This window comes from Plecotus auritus, assembly GCF_963455305.1.
Source record: "Plecotus auritus genome assembly, chromosome: 4".
Taxonomy (NCBI): domain Eukaryota; kingdom Metazoa; phylum Chordata; class Mammalia; order Chiroptera; family Vespertilionidae; genus Plecotus; species Plecotus auritus.
Window position 1 is genome coordinate 112,898,735 of NC_137775.1, and position 15,648 is coordinate 112,914,382.

At 39.6% G+C, this 15,648-nt stretch overlaps 1 protein-coding gene and 1 pseudogene across 2 annotated transcripts in view; one reads left to right on the plus strand and one right to left on the minus strand.

The window, feature by feature from the left end:
- The window catches only part of FOXP2 (forkhead box P2), a 751,705-nt gene that overhangs the window by 167,095 nt on the left and 568,962 nt on the right, over positions 1–15,648 (plus strand). The gene's annotated exons all lie outside the window — the stretch shown is intronic.
- On the minus strand, positions 14,305–15,138 carry LOC308246609 (serine/threonine-protein kinase 16-like; annotated as a pseudogene). Its single transcript has 2 exons — positions 15,053–15,138; positions 14,305–14,779 (listed from the first exon to the last, which is right to left on the minus strand). The product of its transcript is annotated as a serine/threonine-protein kinase 16-like (transcript).

A 15,648-nucleotide genomic window follows, 5' to 3' on the forward strand; every position in this document is an offset into this window, starting at 1 on the left:
TAAGTGGGATAGAAAGGTAAGTTAATTGTACCAGGCTGTATCCCTGTACATGGAAAATACTGTTCTAAATCTCCTGCGCATAAAGACTGATTTATCTTTTTATCAATAATAGCCAAGAAGATGAAAAAAAGGGAAAACTCATTAACATTGTACCTTTCCTATATTATGTTTAAAATTAATCTACAACTGCTTTTATTTTACTTTCTATGTTTTTGTCTTCATTACTTCAAGCATCTTTTCTTTAGTACTTGCTATTCCTTTGTAATCATTGCATGTCTTATTCCTACTGCCTTCTTGAATCCTGCTGCATCACTTTTTTTTTTGCCTTTCTTTCTTTAATCTTTTCTCTTCTGTTTAATTTTTAAATCCTTTGCCCTTTATCTTTCTTTCAGTCCTTTTTAGCTGGTCTCCCTTCCTTTGATATCCTCTTAAATGGTATTTCTTCTTCACATTGTGTTATTTCATTGATTTTTTTGTTTTATCTTTTGAGTTTTAAGTTTTCCTTTGTATATAAGGACAACCTATTCTACTTACCTATACTGAATTAAAAAGAGAAGGCACTTCTAAATCCTCCATATTAAATGAAAACAAACAATAACAATATTTAGTCAAACTAATTGTGTGGATACTGAAATATTTATGACACGTTTTCTTGTCTTTTATTTTCTTTTGTTTTGGATTAAAGCCCAAATAATTTATGTGCTGATACAGAGAAAATCCAATTTCTTTTCTAATTTGCTAACTTTAAATGTATATGAAATATACTTTTGAGTCAAACATTTGTTATAGTAGATCACAAGTAATTTTGCCTTTTATAAAATGTTTGGGATTAACTGAAGTATATTTATAATGTTATTATGAACACAGATGAAGGGCATAATAAAAAATAAGAAACTATGATGAAATTGTTTTTCTTCCACAATATTAGTTTATCTGTTTAAATATTCAGTAGATTTGCTTTAATATATGCTAGATTTTTAATATTAATAGCCATTTATCTTGGAATTTAAGGAAGATCTGAAGCAAATACATCAACCAAACTTTACTAAACTAGGTTGGTTCTGGTTTATGGGTCTGTCCTGGTACTCGAAGAAATAACTGAGACAGCACTATAGATAGTCACTTTTCACAGAGGGGGAGGAGAAATAAGTACTATAAGGAAAAACAGAAGTGCATGAAGTCTTAGATATATCATTCCTGCTTCCAACAAGCAAGAAATGTGTTGAGGGACATTCTACAGTTGAAAGAGAGATCAGGTGACTTGCTTTAGTCCACACAGAGAAAATGGCAGAGTTAAGAATTAAATTCAGATTTACTTTATAATTTTTCTTCACATTTATCTTATATATTTATTTATACATTCTGCTGATTGCAATTCCTATTTACACTCAAGCTTAATCTTTTAGTTTATTCAATAGACAAAATATAATATTCTCAAACGTTTTTTCATTGCTGCTTATGATAGCTTTATATTTATACAAATATATATAAATTGTTATTTGTATGTTATGAGAGACACATATTATTTATTATCTATCTCAATAATATTTTAAACAATAGTTCTCTTTTCATTAATTTTATTGAATAAATATTACTGAAGCTTACTATTCTTAAAGCTAATTGATAGAGTTGATTTTCCCTCTCAGATGCTCATTTTAAAATACTTATGGGTTTTTATTGATAACTAGAGGCCCAGTGCATGAAATTCGTGCACGAGGGGCAGGGGTGTCCCTCAGCCCAGCCTGCACCCTCTCCAATCTGGGACTCCTCGAGGGATGTCCGACTGCCCGTTTAGGCCCGATCCCAGTGGGATCGGGCCTAAACGGGCAGTCGGACATCCCTCTCACAATCCAGGACTGCTGGCTCCCAACTGCTCGCCTGCCTGCCTTCCTGATTGCCCCTAACTGCTTCTGCCTGCCAGCCTGATCACCCTCTAACCACTCCCCTGCCAGCCTGATTGATGACTAACTGCTCTCCCCTGCCAGCCTGGTCACCCCTAACTGCCCTTCCCTGCAGGCCTGGTCCCCCCCACCCCCCAACTGCTCTCCCCTACAGGCCTGTGTCTCTCCTAACTGCCTTTCCCTGCAGGCCTGGTCGCCCCCAACTTCCCTCCTCTGCTGGCCTGGTCACCCCTAACTGCCCTCCCCTGCAGGCTTGATCGCCCCCAACTGCCCTCCCTTGCAGGCCTGGCCCCTCCCAACTGACCTCCCTTGCTGACCATCTTGTAGCGGCCATTTTGTCTCCACATGGGGGCAGGATCTTTGACCACATGGGGGCAGCCATCTTGTGTGTTGGAGTGATGGGCAATCTGCATATTACTCTTTTATTAGATAGGATAGAGGCCTGGTGCACAGGTGGGGGCCAGCTGGTTTGCCCTGAAGGGTGTCCTGGATCAGGGTGGGGGTTCCCTTGGGGTGTGGGGCAGCCTAGGCAAGGGGCCTGTGGTGGTTTGCATGCTGGCCACCCCCCTGGCGACCCAAGTGGAGGCCCTGGTATCTGGGGTTTATTTATCTTCTACAATTGAAACTTTGTAGCCTGGAGCGGAGCCAAGCCTTCTGCTTGCTCCATGGCAGCAGCCATTTCTATTGGGATTTAAGTATCTTCTATAATTGAATCTTTGTAGCTTTAAGCAGAGGCCTGGGCTGGCCAGGCTGCAGAAGCTTGGCTTCCTCCATCCGCCTGCCCTTGCCGGCCTAGGCCTCCACTCAAGCCTCCTGCTCTTTCCAGCTCCGTGGCTGCCGCCATTTCTGTTTGGGTTTATGTATCTTCTATCATTGAAACTTTGTAGGCTTGAGTGGAGGCCTAGGCCGGCAAGGGCAGGCGGAAAGCTTGGCTTCCTCCATTGCCAGGGAAACCCAAGCCTCCCTCCTGCTCTCTGTGGCTGTAGCCATCTTGGTTGTTTTTTTTGCATATTTGCTCCTGATTGGCTGGTGGGGTGGCTTGTGGGTGTAGCGGAGGTACGGTCAATTTGCATATTACTCTTTTATTAGATAGGATGTTATGGTATTTGTTGGATTCTTTTTGCCTACAGTTGAAGTAGTTTGCATTTGTTCTGCCCAGAAAGAAGGGGCTCTTAAAATATATGTGAAATAGCCAAAGGATTTATAGGTGCATATCACATATATTCAAAATAACAAACTATTTCCTGAGAAACAGTACACTTTAGAAATAATAATAGTATTTAATAGAATATTTTATATTAAGAACAATTTGAAATTACATTTTTCTAAATAACATTTTAATTTTTTTCAATTTTATTTTATTGTTTAAAGTATTAAAAATAGTAGTACATATGTCTCCTTTTTTTTCCCCACTGACCTCCCGCCTGCCTCCCCTACCCGCCAGCACATGCCCTCACTCCCACACCCCCAGTGTCTTGCATCCATTGGTTATGCTTATATGCATGCATACAAGTCCTCTGTTTGATCTCTTACCTCCCTTGCCCAACCTTCCCAACATTCCCGCTGTAGTTTGACAGTCTGTTTGATGCTTCTCTGCCTCTATATCTATTTTTGTTCATCAGTTTATAATGTTCTTTATTATTCAGAAATGAGTGAGATCATGAGGTATTTTTCTTTCTCTGACTGGCTTATTTCACTTAGCATAATGCTCTCCAGTTCCATCCATGCTGTTGCAAATGGTAAGAATTCCTTCTTTTTTACAGCAGCATAGTATTCCATTGTGTAGTTGTACCACAGTTTTCTAATCCATTCATCTGCTGATGGGCATTGAGGCTGTTTCCAAATCTTAGCGATTGTAAATTGTGCTGCTATGAACATAGGGGTGCATATAACCTTTCTGATCGGTGTTTCTGTTTTCTTGGGATATATTCCTAGAAGTGGTATTACTGGGTCAAATGTCAGTTCCATTTTTAATTTTTTGAGGAATCACCATACTGTTTTCCACAGTGGCTGCACCAGTCTGCATTCCCACCAGCAGTGCACAAGGGTTCCTTTTCTCTGCATCTTCTCTAACACTTGTCGTTTGTTGATTTGTTGATGATAGCCATTCTGACTGGTGTGAGATGGTATCTCATTGTTGTTTTGATTTGCATCTCTCAGATGGTTAGTGACTTTGAGCATGTTTTCATATGTCTCTTGGCTTTTTGAATATCCTCTTTTGAAAAGTTTAGGTCTCTTTAGGTCCTTTGCCCATTTTTTGATTGGATTGTTTATCTTCCTTTGGTTTAGTTGTATGAGTTCCGGTAAATGTTGGAGATTAAACCCTTATCTGAGATAACATTGGCAAATATGTTCTCCCATGCAGTGGGCTTTCTTGTTGTTTTGTTGATGGTTTCTTTTGCTTTTTATTTTGATGTAGTCCCATGTGTTTATTTTCTCTTTAGTTTCCATTGCCCTAGGACTGTGGTTGGCAAACTGTGACTTGCGAGCCACATGAGGCTCTATGGCCCCTTGAGTGTGGCTCTTCCACAAAATACCACGGTCTGGGCGAGTCTATTTTGAAGAAGTGGCATTAGAAGAAGTTTAAGTTTAAAAAGTTTGGCTCTCACAAGAAATTTCAATCATTGTACTGTTGATATTTGGCAATGTTGACTAATGAGTTTGCTGACCACTGCCCTAGGAGTAGTATTTGGTAAAGATATTGCTACGACAAATATCTGCTATTTTGCTGCCTATGACTTCTTCTAAGATTTTTATGGTTTCCCATCTTACGTTTAAGTCCTTTATCCATTTGGAGTTTATTTTTTTTTGTATGGTGTAAGTTGGTGGTCTAGTTTCATTTTTTTTTGCAAGTTTCTGTCCAGTTTTCCCAACACCATTTATTGAAGAGACTGTCTTGTCTCCATTGTATGCTTTTGTCTCCTTTGTCAAATATTAATTGAGCATACTGGTTTGTGTCAATTTCTGGCTTCTCTGTTCTGTTCCACTGGTCTATATGTCTGTTCTTGTGCCAGTATCAGGCAGTTTTGAGAACAGTGGCTTTGTAGTATAGCTGGATATCTGGTATTGTGATCCCTCCAACATTGTTCTTCTTTCTCAAGATTGCTGCAGCTATTCGGGGTCTTTTTTTTTTTTAAATATATTTTATTGATTTTTTACAGAGAGGAAGGGAGAGGGATGGAAAGTTAGAAACATCGATGAGAGAGAAACATCGATCAGCTGCCTCCTGCACACCTCCTACTGGGGATGTGCCCGCAACCAAGGTACATGCCCTTGACCGGAATCGAACCTGGGACCTTTCAGTCCGCAGGCTGACGCTCTATCCACTAAGCCAAACCAGTTTTGGCTCGGGGTCTTTTTTTATTTCAGATGAATTTTTGGAGAATTTGTTCTAGGTCTTTGAAGTATGCCATTGGTATTTTAATGGGGATTGCTTTGAATTTATAGATTGCTTTGGGTAGTATGGACATTTTAATGATGTTTGTTCTACCAATCCATGAACATGGTATATTCTCCCACTTGTTCATGTCTTTTTCTATCTCTTATTTTAGTGTCCTGAAATTTTCTGAGTACAGGTCCTTTGTCTCCTTGGTTAAGTTTATTCCTAGGTATCTTATTTTTTTTGTTGCAATGGTAAATGGGATTGCTTTTTTTAATTTCTCTTTCTGTGAGTTCATTATTGGTGTATAGAAAAGCCATAGACTTCTGGGCATTAATTTTATATCCTGCTACATTGCCGAATTCATTTATTAAGTCTAGTAGTTTTTTGATGGAGTCTTTGGAGTTTGCAATGTATAATATCATGTCATCTGCGAATAAGGACAGTTTTACTTCTTCTTTTCCAAGTTGGCTGCCTTTTATTTCTTCTTCTTGTCTGATCGCAATGGCTAGTATGTCCAGTACTATGTCAAACAGGATTGTTGAGAGTGGACATCCCTGTCTTGTTCCTGTTTTTAGGGGAAATGATTTTAATTTTTGCCCATTGAGTATGATGTTGGCTGTGGGTTTGTCATATATGGCTTTTATTATGTTGAGGTATGATCCTTGTATTCCCACCTTGCTGAGAGTTTCTATAAAGAAAGGTGTTGGATTTTGTCAAATGCATTTTCTGCATCAATGGATATGAATATATGGTTTTAATCTCTCAGTTTGTTTATGTGGTGTATCATATTTATTGATTTGGGGATATTGTACCATCCTTGCATCCCTGGAATAAATTCCACATAGTCATGGTGTATGATCTTTCTAATGTAATGCTGGATTCAATTTGCTAGAATTTTGTTGAGGACTTTGGCATCTATGTTCATGAGATATGTTGGCCTGTAATTCTCTTTCTTTGTATTGTCTTTATCTGGTTTTGGGATTAGGGTTATGCTGGATTCTTAGAAAGAGCTTGGAAGTGCTCCTTCCTCTTGAATTTTTTGGAATAGTCTGAGGAAGATAGGTTTTATTTCTTTTTTGAATGTTTTATAAAACTCCCTTGTGAAGCAGTCTGGTCCAGGGCTTTTGTTTATTGGAAGTTTTTTTTTTTATTACTGCTTCAATTTCCTCCATAGTTATTGGCCTATTCAGATTTTTTTATTCCTCCTGGTTGAGTTTTGGAAGATCGTATTTTTCTAGGAATATGTCCATTTCTTCTAGGTTGACCAGTTTGTTGTAGTAGAGTTGTGCATAGTATTTTTTAATGATTCTTCATATTTCTGCGGGGTCTGTTGTTATTTCACCTCTTTCATTTCTGATTTTGTTTATTTGGGCCCTTTCTCTTTGCTTCTTGGTGAGCCTGGCTAGAGGTTCATCAATCTTGTTTATCCTTTCAACAAACCAGCTCTTGGTTTCATTGATCTTTTGTATTGTTTTTTTGGTCTCTATGCCATTTATTTCCACTCTGATCTTTATTATTTCCTTCCTTCTGCTCACACTGGGCTTTTCCTGTTGCTCACTTTCTAATTCTTCAAGTGGCTGAGTTAGATGGTTTATTATTAGTTTTGCTTGTTTTTTTGGGGTAGGCCTGTAATGCTATTAACTTCCCTCTCTGGATTGCTTTCACTGTGTCCTAAAGATTTTAGATTGTTGTGTTTTCATTGTCATTTGTTTCCAGGATTTTTTAATTTCTTCTTTGATCTCTTTGGTGGTGACTCACTTATTGTTTAATATTATGTTATTCAGTCTCCAAGTGTTTGAATTTTTGTGATTTTTTTTTACTGTAGTTGATTTCTAATTTTATGCCATTGTGATCTGAGAAGATGCTTGATATGATTTCAATCCTCTTGAATTTGGAGAGACTTTACCTGTGTCTCGGTATGTTGTCTGCCTTTGAAAATGTTCCATGTGTGCTTGAGAAGAATGTATATTCTGTAGTTTTGGGGTGGAATGTTCTAAAGATGTTGATTAAGTCCATCTGATCTAGTGAGTCATTTAGGATTGATGTTTCTTTGCTAAATTTTTGTCTAGTGGATTTATCCAGTGATGTTAATGGGGTATTAAAGTCTCCTACTATGATTGTGTTACTGTCAATCTCTCCCATGATATCTTTCAGAATTTTTTAATATATTTGGGTGCTCCTGCATTGGGTGCATATATGTTTACCGGAGTTACATCCTCTTGTTGTATTGATCCTTTTAAAATTATGAAGTGACCTTTCTTGTTTCTTGTTATGGTCTTCACTTTGAGGTCTATTTTGTCAGATATAAGTATTGCTACCCCAGCTTTTGTTTTTCATTTCCATTTGCCTGGTAAATATTTTTCCATCCCTTCACTTTCAGTCTGTGTGAGTCCCTTGTTCTGAGATGGGACTCCTGTAGACAGCATATATTTGGGTCATATTTTCTTACCCATTCAGTCACTCGATGTCTTTTAATTGGAGCATTTAATCCATTTACATTTAATGTTATTATTGATAGCTATTTGTTTGTAGACATTTCTGTACTTTGTGTCTGTGTTCCTTCCTCCCTTTCTATTTCTTTTTTTTTTACAGAATTCCCTTTAGCATTTCTTGCATTGCTGGCTTGGTAGTTATAAACTCCCTTAGCCTTTTTTTTTTTTTTTTTTTTTGTCTGCAAAGCTCCTGATTTCCCCTTCAATTTTGATTGATAGTCTTGCTGGATAGAATATATTTGGACTCAGTCCTTTGCTTTGCATCACTTTGTATACTGCCTTCCATTCCCTTCTAGCTTGATGTGTTTCTGTTAAGAAATCATTTGATAATCTGATGGGCGATCCTTTGTAGGTAACTCTCTGTATCTCTTGCAGCCTTTAAGATTCTCTCGTTGTCATTAACATTTGCCATTGTAATTATGACGTGTCTTGGTGTGGGTCTTTTGGGATTTATCTTGCTTGGGACTCTCTGTACTTGTGTAACTTTTTTCTTCACCATATCAGGGAAGTTTTGTGTCTTTATGTCTTCAAATAGATTTTTTTTAATCCTTGCTGCTCCTCTTGTCCCGTGTTGCCCCAAATCTCCCTTAGGCTCTCCTCCTGCTTTTTAATTTTTTTCTCCAGTTGCTGTTCAGATTGGGGTTGTTTCTCTACCTTGTCTTCTAACTCACTAATTCAGTCCTCTGCTTCTTCTAGTCTACTGTTGAAACTTTCCATGGTGTTTTTGATTTTAGCTATATCATTTTTTATTTCTTCCTGATTTTTGCATAGGTGGTTGATTTTCTTGTTCATCTGGTGTATGAACTGTATGACCATTACTCTGAATTCTTTTTCTGTCATGTTGCATGCCTCAATTTCACTTATTTCTTTTCTTGGCAAGTCCTCTTTTTCTTTCTTCTGGGATTGTTTCGTTGTCTCCCCATTCTATCACCAGAAGGTTCAATCACCGAGTTGTGGGGCCTGAACTGTGTGCAGTGGGAGCTTTGCACCACCTGAGTGTCACTGAAGAGCTCTGACACCAAGACATGTGGCTACTGTGAGTTGGTTGGAGCCACGCTCACCCAGGATCAGAGTCACTGGTGCTCAGTGCGGCCCCATGCACGCACCTAGAATCAGGAACTCCACCTGCACTACACAAATAAAGAGACCCTTTGGCATGTGCCAAAAATCAGAGTCCCCTAGTGCATGCCAGAAGTCAGAGTCCCCCTGTGCCCATGCCTAGAATCGAGTATCAGAGTCTCTGTTGCTTGGTGTGGCCTTGTGCTGAGAATCAGGGTCCCTGTGTGTGCATGCACCGAGAGTAGGAGTCACTGGCTCTTAGTATGCATGCACTGGGAAACAGGGATCCCAGGCACACATGATGAGAAACAGAGTCAAGTCACTGGTGCTCAATGCTACCTCTCATTCATAGAATCAGGGTCCCTGGTCTGCTTGTGGGACCAGGTTGCACAGCCGCCCTGTCAACAGGAGGTCCACTCCTGCACTGTGTAAAACAGACTTCCATGTGTGCTTGCCCAGAATCAAAGTGAGGTGGCACTGCTGCCCTGTGTGGGCGTGGGGTCCGGTAGCGGGCACTTGCGCTCTGCGCGAAGCAGGTTCCCGGTGCTTGCATGCCCAGGCTCAAATTCAGGCAGCAGAGCCAGAGCTGCCCGGTGTGGGCATGGGGTCTGTTCTCTGCAGGAAACAGATTCCCAGTGTCTGTGTGCCCAGGCTCAAATTCGGGCAGCAGAGCTCGAGCCGCCCTGTGTGGGTGTGGGGTCTAGTCTCTGTGGGAACCAGGTTCCCAGTGTTCGCGCACCCAGGCTCCAATTCGGGTAGTGGAGCTGGAGCCGCCCTGTGTGGGTGGGCCTGCTTGCGCGGGGTGGGACCAGCAGTTCCTATGGTCCCGCAGAAATCTGCAGCCTGGATATCTGGATTCTTGGTGTCTATGGATCTGCAGCTGTGGTCACAGGTCTTTGTCCCTAGTGGCTGTAGGGTCCCAGTTTCTGTCTGAGACCAGATTGGGTGGTGGTGAGGCTAGGATCCTAGTCTCAAGCTGTTCTGTTTTTCAAGATGGCATGGTCTCTGTGCCCACGTTGGCCTCCCCGGAGTATCCGAAGTGGCAGCAGGGTTTCGCCATCTATGACTGCTAGTTTTTTGCAGCCCCTCGGAAGACCTGCAGGATCTAACTGTCCCTAGCTCACACCACACACGTCCACACACTCCTCTATTGCTCCCTCACTCTCTCACACACTCTCCCTCCCTACCTTCTTGTCGCTCACCATCTTTTCCCACAAGTCCTATATAATATTTTTAATCCAGTTTTTAAAAGTAGTTGTATTGATTTTTATTTATTTATTTTTTAGATAGTAAGAGAGAAACATTGATGTGTAAGCAAAAACAAATCAGATGCCTCCCGCATGCCCCCTACTGGAGATCCAGCCTGCAACAAGGGCATGTGTCCTGACCAGGAATCAAGAGGCAACCCCTGGGTGCACAGGACAATGCCCAAACAACTGAGCCACACTAGCCAGGGCTAGTTTTTGTTGTTGTTATATTCTAAATAAAGGAATGAAATATTATTTGCTAATTTGATAATTATAGACTATTAATTCCCAGTTAAAACAAACTGGAGATTTTTTAAAACTTCCTTTTGAAAACATGCCCCACTAAAGATACCCAGGCTGAAAATCTTGGAAATATAGTTTGGTATTCTGTATATGTATGTATATGTGTATATATATATATATATATATATATATATATATATATATATATGTTTAAAATGAACTCTTGGTGTTCTTAGTATATTATGATTTATAGCTTTCATCAATCTATGTAATTTATAAAATATGGTTTTGTAAATCTCAATATCACCTGGGAACTATTGTTAGACATACAAATGTTTGGGCCCCATCCCATACCTGTTGAATCTCACATTGTCCTGTGTGTGGTCAGCAGCAATCTATGTTTCAATACTTTTGCAAGAAATCATGAGGCAGCCATGTCCAAGTTCCACTTATTTATATGACCTTCTTCTTGGATTAATACAATTTTACTTGTTTTTTTGGTAATAAATGTTCTTAATATAGAGTATTTAAGTGGGTTGTAGTATTCAATAACACCTAAAATTTGTAGGTCATATACCATTTAATACTGATCGCCATAACAAAATTCCAAAGAGTAGGTTGCTAGACAACAGAAATATATTTGTCATAGTTCTAGAGACTGGAAGTCCAATATCAGGGTGCCAGCATAGGTAAGTTCTAGTGAGAATTTCTTGCTGATTTGCCTACTCACTGTATCATTACATAGTAGGGACAGTGCGGGGAGGAAGAAAGGGAGAGAGAAAGAGGGAGAAAGGAACTCTGGCATCTGTTCTTATAAGGGCACTAATCCCATCAAGAGGGCTCCACCCTATGAAGTCATCTAAACTTAATTACCTCTTAAAGGCCTCATCTCCAAATACCATGACATTGGAGATTAGGGGTTCAATATATGAAATTGGTTGGGAGGCACAATTTAGTCCATAGCGGTCCAATTTCCAGTAAAAAACAAGAGATGATGCTAAAATAAAAAGACATCTGGAGTCTAGTCCCTAGTCCTAATTCCTCCCCTAAGTAATTGTATTATAAATATAAGCTGTAAGTGACACAGGATTGTTGGGAAATTCAAATGTAATGAATTTGTGAAAGACGTATATAGACCACAGCATTGTATAATTGTAATTAAAGATTATTATTTTTTGATCAGTATATTTTGATTATAAGTCAGCTGCCTATAATCAGTAACTAAGCCCATCTAAGTAATGAACCATATGATATCCAAATACTGTACTATTAGGAAAAAATAGGTCACTGGCAGTCATGAGGGAACATTGGATTTGCTCATAGAAATTATCCAGGCTATTCTATATTCTACCTGATACAGAAACCAACTCTAGAGAATACCAACCTTAGCTTGAACGTCATCAGTCCCTGTATCATTCATGGTACTCCATAGTAACAGAACCGTAGAGTGTGTGTGTGTGTGTGTGTGTGTGTGTGTGTGTGTGTGTGTGTGTAGACATATTTTAAGGAATTGGGGGCTGGTAATTCTGAAATCTCAGGCCAGGGTCCCACACTGGAGATCCTTGGAGGATCTGATGTTGAAGCTCAAGTCTGAAGGTAGTTTGGAGGCAGAATTCCCTCTTCCTTGGGAGATGTCTCTCTTTTCTTGTAAGGCTTTCAGCACAGTGAATGAGGCCCATCCACCTTGAGGAGGGTCATCTGTTTTAATCAAATGTTAATCCCATCTAAGTATTACCTCCATGGTGACATCTACACTGGTGTTTGACCAAAGATCTGAGTACCATGCCCTAGCAGATTTGACACATAAAATTTACCATCACATCATCCTTAATATTTAGGGTCAATTTACATAGAAAATGTTATGTAAATCTTCTAATTTTGAAATGATATGAACACAATACATAATAAATTGATATATATGTAAAGTAATGAATGGATAAATAGAAAAATGTGGGTCAATACCAGGTGCATTACCTTTACTTATTCCTTAATAAAAAAAAAAAGGGTTCAATTTCCTCTCAACTTTGTGGACATTTTAGAAATGGAGCAGCTAACAGAAGTGTGTAAAGCACATTGATCAAAGACATAGTGATGAGTCCTATCCGATTTAGCTCAGTGGATAGAGCGGTGGCCTATAGACTGAAGGGTACTGGGCTCCATTTTGGTCAAGGGCACATGCCCAAGTTGGGGACTTTATCCCCAGTAGGGGGCTTGCAGGAGGCAGCTGATCAATGATTCTCATCATTGATATTTCTAACTCTTTCTCTCCCTTCCTCTCTGAAATCAATAAAAAATATATATATATAAAAAAACAAACAGACAAAAACAAACAAACAAACAAACACATAGTGATGAGTCACAGAGCTCTTGGTTTGGCCTTAGCTGGTATAGTTATCACATCAAGCAAAATCCATAAACTGAAGAAGGGTAGCTACTATATTGAATATATGAATTGAGATCTAACATGGATTTTGGCACAGTGCTCTGAGTATAGCAAGATGAAATTGAATAGGATGAATATAAAATCTTTTCTTAAGTTTTAAAAACTTATACAAGTGTGGATGAAGACACTTAGAAAATACATCAACTCAAAATACCACAGAAGATTATAGGAATTGTTAAAACAGATTGTACATTCAACACAGCTGTTGTTTAATATAGAATAAAATATAAATATCAAAGTTGGCCTTAACTAAGGCAATATAGAAGATATGTCCTTCAAATCATATTTTGCCTTATAACTAATAGGTTGAAATTAATATATATATATATTATATATATTACTTTGGATTATAAATTTTATTCTCTAGTTAGTCCCATACTCACAAAATCAGCCCTCAACTAATGTTAGTTCAATTGATTTAAAAGTAAACATCACCAAATAGCTTTGGGAACAAAACTTTCAAGTGATATTTTGTAATAAAAAGCTGATTGATAAGATAGCAGAAGTGTAGTAAGGCAAACAATTTATTAAGGGAAAGGTTTCTGCCAGAGTATGACCTGAAGAATCCAGATCAATTTATAACTACAATTTTTCTTAAAACTATTTCTGCATGTTCTGATCCTGACACAGATATAATATTTGAACTCGAGTAATTTATTCAGTTTTTCTGAGCCTCCTATATTGTCCACTGTAGGGGGTATGATTGGCGAACACATTGCACTGAGATATCTGAGGATTTTCATATAGTGAATAGAGGGACAGGAAACACTGTCAAATGATCACAATATTTATTAAATCTTGATCTTTTGCAGAAGTGACATTTATAGATCTCACACAACTTCTGTAAAACAACCAGATGTGGAACTATTTAGCTCAGTGGTCAGCAAGCTCATTAGTCAACAGAGCGGCAAACCACGGCACACGAGCCGCATGTGGCTCACAAGCCGCAGTTTGCCGACCACTGATTTAGCTAATAGTAGTATTGATTGGCATGTCATTTCTATTTGCTGGTACAGAGTAGGAATTTCAAAGTTGATGTCATTTGACCAAGGACTGTGAAGCAATGTTATATTTTAGTTCCACATTCCTTTGACTTTATTTAAATTATCTAATTTAAAGGTTATGTATCTTATATTTTTCTTTTAATTTGTTCTTTTAATTTTTTTAAATTTGTTCTTTTGTTTGTTTTAACATTTCTTCCCCAAATGCTTTCACTTTATTCTTCTATTTGTACATTCTCCTGCTCCCATATTTGGAAGCAGACCATGATGCAAGCTCAGCCATCCTGCTCAGAGTCCTTTTCTGCATCATTTTCCCTGTGCTCCTCCCCCACATTCACTCACCTCAGCTCAGGTTCCTTGTCCAGTTCTTCTCATAGGTAAGAGAGCAGAACAGATAGAAGACTGAGCTGACTCCCACTCCCTCACCCCAACTACAAGAGAGCAAGCCTGGATAGGAAGGATGCAGATTCCATTGAGAGATGGGGGCCTGTTTCCAAGGCATGGGGGCCATCTTCTCAACATGGCCACTGGTTGGTTCAGATTTGGATAATGTGCTGGCCTGGATCTTGGGTTTGCTGTGCCTCCAACTGACTGAGGAGTAGAGGAATGTGAGGGCTCTACTGGAGGTCCACAGATATCTTGGAGGCCAGCAGCTGCCACAGTGATAAAGAATGCCTGGGGCTTTGCAGGATCCTGAGTTGGTTTTGTACAGCAAGGGCCACACTGTCACCCTTCTGGATCACTGTGTCATAAGGGCCTTCCCCAAACATCACAGCATATAGCACACAGCCGAGGGACCAGACATTGGTCTGCTCATGGATGACACAGTGCTCTGCACGGAGAAGAGGTCTGGCCCAGGAGGAGATGGTGCACCGCCGGGCTGCCTAGTCCTTTAGGGCCAGAGCCTGGCGGGAGCCCTCCACATGGGTGCATGCTTGATTCATGGAACCCAAGTCCATTAAAACTGGTGGCCCCTCATCTCCAAGCAAGATACTGGTGTTCTGTAGGTCCCTAAGGGCCTGACCCTGGGCATGAATGACCTCAAGACCTCTGCAGATACCCAGCGGCAGCTGAAGGATTTGATCTTTAGTCAAGAAATTGCCTTGGTGTTTCAGCCTTTCTGTCTCCTTACATAGTGTACCTCCCTTGAAGAGGGGTACTAGCAGCCAGGCCTCATGTGTAATGCCCTGCTCCCCCAGAGAGTAATCCACAAGGCAAACAATGTTGGGGTGGTGGAAGAAGCCACACATGTCTACTTCTCATTGGGTCTCCTCCCTAGTCCTGCCCTTCTCCAGTTTCTGGATAAAGAGGTAGCACTTAGTGTAAATGAAGACAGTTCCCCAAGGATAGACACACAGTGTGTGGCCCATAAAGTCTCAGTCCTCCTCCTCCAGGTCAGTCAGAAGCTTCCAAGGGTTTGCCCAGTTTGAGTTGGCTCTTCCAGCTAATGTGCTACGGGCCCAGTGGATCATGCTGCCTTGGCCTAGAGGTTAATTTAGTCTTTTAAAGCATTCTTTTTCTTGATGACCTTACTACTTAAAATGTGTTTTCCAAATACTGATCATTTCAAAGAAGTGTTCTTCATAAGTAATAGATAACCTCATTGAAGAAATTTGAATTTATAATTTTTACTGATGTATTATTTCTTAATTAGTTACACCTTACCTAGTTTATAAAAGAATTCCAGTTCTTTTCTGCTGCATATATACAGTCTAGGGTTTTACTTTTATTAGAGGCATTTCTGGACCATATGCCTGATAATACAGTTCTAGAGTCACTGTAAAGGTTGCAACCATATTAAGTTTCAGTTTAATAAAAGATGACCTGAGTACTGTATCCAGCACTCACCTTCTATAGTTAAGCAATAGCTGAAAATTCCA